The following is an 11,062-nucleotide window of genomic DNA, read 5'->3' as shown; positions in this document are numbered from 1 at the left end:
TGGATTGAGAAGGGTTGGGGAGGGGTAGAAAAGGAAAAAGGTTTGCATTTATATAGCACTTGTAACCCTGATGGGTTGTTGAGACTCTTTATTGGCGAGTGGCACGCTAGTCTGGAACCCAATAAAGGAATAGTGGTGAATTAGTATAGTTGAATATGGTATTTGAGAAGTGAACATGCTAGTCTGTTAATCTTGATTGAAAAGGATAGTGGAGGGATAAAAGAGTGAAGGATTTTTTTTTTAGGGTTTAGCAATAGGAGGAGGCTTTTGGATGAGTAAAAATGAGTTTCGGAGGGGAGCAGTCAGAGGGAAGAGTTTAGAAAGGTTTGTTTTAGGGGATCAGTATAGTAAAAAGAGGTGTCAGATGATGCAAGGATGGTTAGAGTAGGAGAGAGTCTAGAAAGGGTTATTTTGGCAATCATAGTAGTGGTATGGGGTTTGGGATAAATGAGAGAGTGGATGTAGAGGATATATTGATAGATGTATAGGATGAGAGATAGGGTAGAATTTTTTCTCTCAACAACATAATTATTTTACATGTTGATACAAAGTAATACACAAAGATAGGTACATATCTATAGTGAAAACAAATGCTTATATACAGAGGGATAGGCTGTAAATTTCTGTTTGTGTATGGTGCTTATTTAACGTAACGTTTTTTAAGGTTTTTTAATAATTTGTCCTACCCGTTCGGGTCCACTTACCCGCACTTAAAACATTTACTGCACATCTCGCTGCTTTAGCGAGAATCCTTGGCCCTCACGCTCCCGGTCGCCATCTTTTGTTAGGGACCAGGGGCTTCTTGCACGCTACCGAGACGCCATCTTGGGTCGCGTGCTAGTGTTTCAGGAAATTGCTTCTGCGCGCCTACTTAAGGCAAGGGATGCAAGCGCCCAGACTGAGGACAGTTACACGCTGACTGCTGCGCTCTGAGGGAAGGTCCCTTCACGATACTTACAATCTTCGCTGAATTGCTTTTAAAAAAATTATTTTGTGCTTATGGTGCTCACTGCAAAAAGTTTTTTAAGGTTTTTTAATAAATTAGTCCTACCCTTGCAAGGGATGCAAGTGCGCAGCGCGCGCGCAGTGGACGCGCCAATGGCGAAGCCCGTCTGCGCCAGTCCGCGCACCGGTCGCGCCCAGCGCCAGCCACGCTGCCCGGCAGGGTGCAGATCAAGGCAGGATAGTATATTCCAAGGAGATTCTACTTAATATCGGTAAGAGGAGAGAGGAGGGGATGTCCCGACAAGCTATGGCCACCGGAGGTAACAACAGTTTCCTCAACTGTGGGTTGGTAAACTTCAGGTCTCTGATAAAACATCACTTGGAGATCGCCAATATGGTAGAGGATATGAACTTAGATGTTCTATTCCTAACAGAGACATAAACACGCACTGACTCTTTGGTGGAATTAGGCCTGGCATGCCCGAAAGTCTATAAAATTACCCATAAACCAAGGGCTGTGGGGAGAGGAGGAGGGGTTGGGGTGTTATATAATGAGAAGTGGGACTTTGATCCCCTAGAGACAGAGATGATTACAGGAATAGAGATAATGGGGTTCTCTCTACAGGAGGCTAGAGGGAGGTAATTATAGGGATGGTCTGTTACAGGCCCACAGGATCGGATACCCATTATCAAACACTAATTGATGTTATTTCTGATCTGACCCTTACCCACTCTAAAATTATTATACTTGGTGACTTCAATCTGTGGGAGAATGGGACTCTTGGCAGTCAATTAAGAGACCTAAAGCAAACGTGCGAGAACTGTAATCTACTTCAATTGGTCCAGAATCCGACGCACCAAGGAGGACATGTGTTAGATCTCCTATTTGCCGGTCAGTTGGACACTAAGATAGTGGATATACTACCTCTATGTTGGTCGGACCACTTTCTAGTTCACTTTCATATATCGATACCGCAGCAGGAGGTTAATAATAAAAGTCGGACGACTTACCAACATGGAAGAGAATGGGCCAAGCTAGAAAAAAATAAGATACACCTGACAATCCTGAATCAAAATTTGTTTGTCCCCACGAATTCCGTCGATGAAAACTATCAAGTATTTTGTAGCTCTATAACTAGCTCTCTGGAAAACATAATCCCGATAAAGAGAATCAAAAACAGAAAAAAAATCCTCAGCTCCATGGTTCAATGAGGAACTGAAATCACTAAGACTGAGTTGTAAGCAGGCGGAGAGAAAAGGGAGTAGGGCATACTTAGAGATGGACAGAAAGGAATTGAAATTAATACAGACCAGATATAAAGAGTCCATAGCTAGGGCCAAAGCAGATTTTTATGCCAACTCCATCTTGACAGCTTCAAATAGTACTAAAGCTCTATTCAACATCGTTAGGGAGATATCCCATCCAGCTTGCACCGGCAGCAAGGTGACTGCCTCACAGAAACTCTGCGATGCAATCGCCGTACACTTTGAAGAAAAGATCACCAGAATAGTGGGCGAACTCCGTTCTTATAACACTGACAACCAGACTGACCCATAGGAAAGACCAGGAGAAGGGCTTAGAGCAATGCCTTGCTTGGAAAACTTTCAAGTCCTCACAGAGGACCTTTTTGACAAACTTGCCCAAAGCATTACCTCGGGCTCTCCCCAGGATCCGCTCCCACATAGAATTTGGAAAAAGCCTCTGGAAAAGAAAATCTTCCCTGGCTACGATTAATTTGCAACCAATCTCTGGAAGAAGGAGTGGTTCCGGAGGCCTAGAAACAGGCAGTAGTCACCCCTCTGCTTAAGAAGCCTTCCCTAGATCCCCTGATCCCAGCTAACTTTCGACCTATATCCCTGCTGCCTTACCCGGTTAAAATCCTTGAGAAATTGGTCAGTAAAACGCTGTCAGGTTATCTAGAGGATAACAGGCTACTAGATAGTGATCAATTTGGCTTTCGCCCGGGCCACAGTACTGAGACCGCGCTGGTCACCGTAATGGATAAGCTACGGATGCGTGCCGACAGGGGGGGATCTTTCTGTTTTAGTGTTGCTTGATATGTCGGCCGCATTTGATACTGTAAGCCACACAGTACTGTTGGAAAGACTAACTCATCTGGGAATAAAAGGTCGTGCTCTGCAATGGGTACAATCCTATCTCTCAGGGAGGCAACAGACGGTTACTATGCCACCGTTTGAGGCTAGTCGGGCTCCTGTACTCCACGGAGTTCCACAAGGGTCTGCAATTAGTCCCATCCTCTTCAATATCTAATTGCGCCCTCTACTCTTGTTAATTAAGTCCTATGGAATCGACCTGATTAACTACGTGGATGACACCCAATTGGTGTTCTCTCTCGAAGGAAAACAGGCGGTGTCCATGGACAAAGTTCAAGAGTGTATGCTCAAGACAGTATGCTGGCTTAGGCAAAACTCGCTGCAATTTGACAGCGGAAAAACAGAGGTTATATTTTTCCCGCCTACCAGCCTGCAGCAGTACCCTAGGCTGGAGTTTAAGCTCATCCCAGAGGAAGATCCTATAGCTCCTGCCAAAGCGGTGCGCAATTTGGGTGTATTAGTGGATGATGGTCTCCAAATGGAGTCCGAAGCAAACAAAACTGCTAAGGTTTGCTTCTCTCTGTTACGGATGCTACGCCAGATCCTCCCGCTTCTGCCTATAGATACCTGCTCGCTTGTGGTAAGGAGCGTAATCCTTAGTAGACTGGACTACTGCAATGCCCTGTATTTGGGTGCACCGCAGTACATTCTACAGAGATTGCAGAGAGTCGAGTCGATGGCAGCAAAGCTGGCACTGAACAGGCATCGCAGGGCCTCCACGACTGGTGCCCTGAGAGACTTACATTGGCTGCCTGTTAGAGAGAGAGTGTGTTTTAAATCTCTCTGTATTGTGTATAGAGCAGCACATGGTTTGGGTCCCATCCCACTACAGGAAAGATTTACCTGGCGTAACCGAAAAGACGGCTCCGCTCATCCAATGCGAGCCTAATAAGAACGACAAGATTCAAGAAAACCAGGATGGGGGCAGAGCCTTCGGTGTGGCAGCCACTCGTCTTTGGAACGACCTTCCCCAGACCATCAAGCAGGCCGACTCATTGTCATGTTTCAGAAAGGGTCTGAAAACCTGGTTATTTCCAAGGGCGGAATAGTAGACCTTCCCTACCAGTTCAGGTTGATCTTCGTGCTGACTAGTCTGTAGTCTAAGCACCAGGATACCCGTAGGGTGGCAGTTTTGGCTATATAAATGTTATATACAATACAAGACAATACATGTGGGGAAGAGCCCAATCTTGAGTAGTTTATTGAAGATAAGGTGGTTGTTGGTGGACCTTATTTTGGGGGGTAAAGAGTTCCATAGTTTGGCTGCTTGAACAGAGAAGGATTTGCCACTCATGGTTTTTTTCTTGTATGGTGGGATTTTGAGGCGAGATGCTCCTTTAGAGCAGAGGTTCCTTTGTTAAATGTGTTTGGTGATTTTATTCCTGATGAAGAGTGGTCCCATTCCATGTATTGCTTTGTGGGTGATACAAAGCAGCTTGAACGTGAATCTTCTGGTGACCGGTAACCAATGCAGGGCTTTCAAGGCAGGGGAGATGTGGTCTCGCGGTTTGATATGCAAGAGGAGTCTGGCAGCCGAGTTCTAAATCTGTTGTAGTCTTTTCATGGTTGTTAAAGGTGATCCATGGTAGAGGCTATTGGTGTAATCGAGTTTGGACAGAACAAGGGAAATGGTAGCTTGGACCTTGTGTGGAAATCCCAAATGAGGGAACATTTGTCGCAGTCTTTTTATAGTGACAAAGCTTGATCTTGCTAGTTTATCCACTTGGGCATTCATCAACAGCTTGGAGTCCATGGTCATTCCGAGGTTTCTTACTTCCTTCGATATTTTAGGCAGTGATCCCAGTTCATTAGGCCATGCAGCAAGCGGGTTGTAATGTTTCCAATCGACACACGTGAGTATTTCAGTTTTTGAAACATTCAATTTGAGATGGCTCCAAATCATCCACGGCTCTGAGACAGCTGAAAATTGGTGATTTTCCAATGTCTTTGGGGCATTCCAGTTAAAGGAGTATTTGCGTGTCATCTGCGTAGTTATAGCACGTGAGGTGAAATTTATAGATCAGTACAGGTAATGACTTCATGTAGATGTTGAAAAGCATGGGCAAGATGATAGAACCTTGAGGGACCCCTGCTTTTGTGGAGTACGGTTTGGACGAGAAAGATGGGGTATGGATGACATTAGTTCTGTTTCGGAGGTAGGACACGATCCAGTCTAGAGCAGTTCCCTCTATGCCAGCTTCATAGAGTCTTTGTTTCAGAGTGTCCTGGTCAACCGTGTCAAAGGCAGCTGAGAGGTCCAAGAGGAGTAGCGCAGCAAACCCGTTGCGGTCAACTGTATTCTTCAGGTCATCCCAGATGGCAAGGAGGGCAGATTCAGTGCCTCCTTCCGAAGGGAATCCTGTTTGGAAGTCTGAAAGTATGTCATTCTCTTCAATGAATTGTGACATCTGGGCGAACGCTGCTCTTTCTATCAGTTTGTCCAGGAAAGGTCCATTTGTAATGGGTCTGTAGTTGTCAGGGTTCAGCGGGTCCAAGTTTGTTTTCTTCAGTAAAGGGCGTATGTATGACTTTTTGAGTTCTTCTGGAAATATTCCAGTAGTTAAGGAATCGTTGATGATACTTCTTACTGGAATGGCAGCAGAGATTGTTAAAAGAATTGACTTGAAAGTTTGTGGTGGAAAGGGGTCAGAAGGGCTGCCGGCAGGCCTGCTCGCTTTAACCAGGTCCATAAATTCATTGTGTGGGATGTGTTGGAAGGAAAGGAGAGGCTTGGTTAGAGCATTCTTGGATTGTTGTTTTGTACAAAGGTTAGTGCTGGTGCTTTGTTTCTGTTTTAAGTACGAGTCCAACGTGTCTGCTTTGTCCGTGTAATGATTTGCCAGTTTGTCTGTGAAATCTTGAGTAACAGGATGAGTTCCTTCTAGGCAATTTGGTCTGCGAAATTCATTGAGTATTTTATAGAATTCTTTATTTGCACATTTAGCGTTTTGAATTCTTTCTGAATAGTACCTTTTCTTAGCTTTTTTGATAGCCGACTTGTATAATCTGTTAATTTTCTCTAGGTGAAGTTTGTCTTGCTTGACATTTGTTTTGAGCCAGGTACGTTGCAGCTTTCTAATTTGTTGTTTTATGTCTTTTATTTCTATGTTTCTCCAAGGCGCTTTTTTTCTTTTGTTCTGTTGTGTGATTTTGAGTGGTATCAGGGTGTCCAAAGCTTCCTGTAGCCACTCATATAGATTTTGAACAGAATCTATGGTTTCCAGGTTTGCACTGGATGTTAGTTGTGTTTCTAAGTGTTCCAAATTGAGTTTGTTCCACGGCCGATAGGTGGATGAATGTATGGTAGTTTTAGGTGAGTCGCTTAGTGTTGTTTTATGTTGGAAAGCAAGCAAGTGGTGGTCTGACCATGTGACTGGAGTTATAGTTTGAAAGGTAACTAGTAAAGTATTAGCAATATGACATCCATGATATATCCAGCTGTGTGTGTCGGATTGTGGACAATCTGATGCAGGTTCAATGCGTCTAGGCCAGTGATTATTGTTTTTGGATGGGTTGTATTGGGTTTATCAAACCAAATATTAAGGTCACCCAGAACGCATAGGTTGGAGTGTATTGTTATCAGGTTTGAAACTGTATCTAGAAGTGCATCTGGGAATGTTGCCTTGCTAGGCGTAGGTCTGTAAAGGAGCAGGAAGTTACAGGAGGAAGACGGTGTAGGATTGCATCTTGTTAGAAGAGCCTCACAATTCTTTATGGAGATGTTGTCAATTTTAGTGATATGTATTGTTTGCCTGAATACAACTGCTAGACCACCTCCTTTTTTGGCTGTACGATTTTGGGTGATTGTTTGATAGCCTAGAGGAATGGCTTCATGCAGGACTGGAGCCATTTCCTCTCCCAACCATGATTCGGTTATGAATAGTATGTCTGGTTTTGCATCGGTGAGAAGGTTGTAGATGTGATGCTTGTTTTTAGAGAGGGATCAAGCATTTATTAGTAGACAGTTTAGTGAGTGGCCTTTGGTGATAGTGGGACTTTTTTTGTAGAAGAGTGATCAGTATTGTGTGGGTTTGTAGCAGGTGTGTTTTTAGTGCTGGTATTAGCTGTATTAAGATAACAATCATGTAGCTGTTCTGTATCGTGTTCCTCATCCAGCATGCTAAGAAGGCATTTTGAAGGGTCTGCTTTTCTATGTGTTGGAGATGGTGTTTGAGAGTGAGTTGGAGTGCTGTGTTGCTTTTGTGGTGTAACATTGTTGTGAAGTAGACATGGGGAAGCAAAGTTGTGAGGTGTGGCATGTTGCTTATATTTTTTGCGTGTGTTTAAGGCGGAAGGTGTATGAGTCAGGGGAGGTGGTGCAGCATGTGGGTCACGTAGTATTGTTCTAAAGTGTCCAATGCATGAGAGGTGGTTAGAAGAGAATTGCTGAATTGCTGTATCTGTGTTAGGTGTGGTGGAAGAGGGAAAGCTTGGCTTGGAGTTTGTTCCTTTATGTGGTTTGGAAGGTGGGTATATGTTTGTATTTTGTGATGGTAAGTATTATGAGGTGTTGCGCTTTGAAGATCTTGTTGTGCTGGTGTGTGTGATATGTTTTGCTTTTGAGGAGTACTGAAAATCGGTGCTGATGTATGTTTCATGCAATGGATTTGGTTGTATACTATTGTTTGTGAGAGGAGGTTGTGACGTAGAGGGGGTGCTGATGTGTTTATGAGTAGAGTGTATGTTGTGTGTAGGAGGGAATGAAGTCGAGGTGAGAGTGTTTATCTTAGACTGGTTTGTTGCAAGAGTTACAAAGTTTGGTGGTGTGCAGTGTGTGTGTTGTGCGTTAGTGTTATTATGGTAGAAGGGAGAGGAGGGTGTTTGTTGGACAACTGATGGAAGGATGATTATATGTTTGTTAGTGATAAAAGGTGGTTTGTTAGGTGTAATTACAGCAGGGAGAGTGTGTCTGAATGGGATGTAGTTATATATTGTGTTGATTGGCGTTGTGTTAGTGATGTGAGTTAGCTATTTGTGTGAGGTTTCAACAAATTTAGAACTGGATTTACTCTGACTCTCTACAAACGGAAACATCATCAAAGAAGATATATATTTTATAGTCCTAGTGAGAAAATATATATAGTGTAAAACCACTTCAAATACTATTCTATTCTTTTATATATTGTGTTCATCTTAAGTTTACACTATGCAGAATGTAACATCATCGTAGTTCTTTATAAATAATCTCTCTTGTGAAGTGGGCTAAATGGAAGAAAGTATTTTACATTTATACCAGAGTTTGTGGCACCAGTTTGAGCTTGGTGCATAAATTAGCTATGTTGTTACACACCTTGGGAGAAGAAGGCTAAGATTTATTGGAGATTATACCTGAGTTCAGTCAAGAAGAAGCACATGGATAGAATGAATTTGAAGTTGTAATTAAACAAATTGATAACCATTAGTTACCACGCACTAGCACTAATTTGGAAGTGTATCATTTTGGCAAGTGTATGCAAAAAGGCGAAACCGTGGAGGAATTTGTAACAGATCTAAGAAAACTTGCATGTACGTGCAAGTTTAGAGCACTGGTAGAAGAACGTATCAGGGATCAATTTCTTCTATACTGTAAGAGTGACAGGTTAAGAGAAGAGTTATGGATGAAAGAAGATCCGCCATTGGGAGATGTGTTAGCCACTGTCTAGAGAGTGGAACACATGCTGAAGTGTATGATGAATTCTATAAAGGGGACTCTGTGGAAGGACTAGTAAAACATGTAGAAACTAAAGCTGTTGCTAAGCCCATTGGAGGTTTCAAAAGTAAATGTTTTAGATGTGGACAAGAGGGTCATATGGCAAATAACAGTAATTGTCTGGCTTAAAAACTGTTTGCCAACCATTCTGTTGCTTCTACTGGGTTTATGATACCTTCTGCCTCCAACCTTCCTAACTCCTTGCATACTTATTGCTGCCCACTCAACAGGGCTTTCTGACCATGGGTGAATATAGTATTGCCCCTGGTTTATCCTGAACCAAACAGGGGTCAAATATCACCTATATGCTGGTGACACCCAACTCTATTACAAGATTAAATCATCCAGTGACATCCTACATCTGGATACCCCACTAATCAAGATACAAACTTGGCTTAATATCAACCACTTAAAGCTGAATCCCCACAAAATTGAACAACTACTTTTCTCCCCGAAAAAGAACCTGCTACCAATCCAAGTATGGCTCAAGAATGTGGACGCTCTCAACTGTTCTCTAACTCTGTCCAACACCATTAAGTTCTTAGGTATCACTCTGGACAGAAACTTGTCATTGAAAGCCCTAATCAATAACTCAGCCAAAGGAGCACGACTCACATTAAAACACCTCAAGAAAATCCAACCTTTCATTCCCCCTGAAGATTTTAAGACTGTAGTGCAATTACTTGTCCTCTCAAAATTGCATTATGGTAACGCCATCTTTACAGGAACTCTGAAAAAATCACCTGGACCCTCAAGTTCAGTTCTGAACATGGCAGCCCAGCTAATAACATTTTGCAATATGTTTGAGCACACCATACCGGTCCTCAAGAGCCTCAATTGGCTCCCAATCAAAGGAAGATTTTTCTACAAGACCGCTTGCATCACCCACAAAGCCCTTCACACACATAAGCCCTTCACACACATAACCCCAACTATCTGGAGAACAAACTTTAGAAAGCGGGGAGAGCCAGATCTCTAAGGAGCTCCAAAGAACTTCTTCTCATTAAACCAATATAACCCACATGCAGCACTCTCCTACACAGTATTGATAAACCATTAGGTATTCTGGACTATTTGATTAGCAATCAGTCAGTGAAACTTGATTTGTTTGAATGTTTCACAGAAATCACACTACAGATTGGTCGCAAAATTGAAGTTTTTTACACTTCTCTTGAAAAAAAATGATTTAAGAGTCCATGTGAGTGGTACGTATTCACTTTTTTTTAGGTCTCGCCTGTCGATGCGCATGTGCATCGAGCTTGCGAGCCTATTGCGGCTTAAACAACTTTTAACTGAGAAGCAAGGAATCGTGGCGATTCCTTGCAGTGCCCGTGACTTTTAAGCTCAATGCGCATGTGCATTGAGCTTAAAAGCGCGTGCACAGCCGCAATCGCCGTCAGCCGCATTCCTCCGACACCTTTTGAAGTGAAGCGTAGCTTCACTTCAAAGGCCCGGCTTCTTAACACCCACATGCCGCTCTCCCCGCTCCGCCCCCTCCCCTGCCCGCCTTGTGCATTTCTCCCGACTGACTGTCTGCTCTCTGTAAGCCCGGCTTCTTAACACCCACATGCCGCTCTCCCCGCTCCGCCCCCTCCCCTGCCCGCCGTGTGCATTTCTCCTCCACCCCCTCCCCACAGCAATGCCCTCCGTCTTGTGTTCTCATTCCCGCCACCCTTTTAAATTCAACTGCTTTCAATCCAACAGAAAGCTTTTACCAACGCAGCACTGTAATCCCGTTCAGAGGCCTTACATGTCATCACGTGATTGAGTAATTTCATTCGATGCATTGAAAGGAATTCTGAGGACATTGTAAACCTCAGCTCGGTTTTATTTTATTTTAACTTCAAGAATGCTTTCTGCCGTAGCTGTTTGTTTATAGGACACTTTTGGTGAATCTTATAAACATCCTCTGCCTCTGCCTTTCCTTTGTTGTCGCGCCTCTCACAACAGCCCCTGACCCTCCCACTCCCCCACCACAGAGCGTGTCTCAAGTCCGCACTTTCACGGCCGTGTCTCTTTCACGGCCAATGCTTGTCTTGACATTTTTCGTAGAACATTGAAATATTGCTGTGGGACATTTTTAATTAAAGCATGTGTAAAAATGATAGCAAGACATCTGCATTCATGTAATTTAACCTTAAAAAGCATGGGTCGGCAGGGCCTTGGAAAACGTGCATTATGTGCTCGCTGCATAATATACCGAAAATGGACACATCTACAGATAAATAGACATAAACATACAAGGAGCGTGTCTCTCGGCCGCACTTTCACTTTTACGGCCGTGTCTCTTTCACGGCCAATGCTTTTCTTGAC

This window comes from Lissotriton helveticus, chromosome 1_1 (genome assembly GCF_964261635.1).
Source record: "Lissotriton helveticus chromosome 1_1, aLisHel1.1, whole genome shotgun sequence".
NCBI lineage: Eukaryota > Metazoa > Chordata > Amphibia > Caudata > Salamandridae > Lissotriton > Lissotriton helveticus.
Note: the sequence above shows the minus strand (reverse complement) of the source record.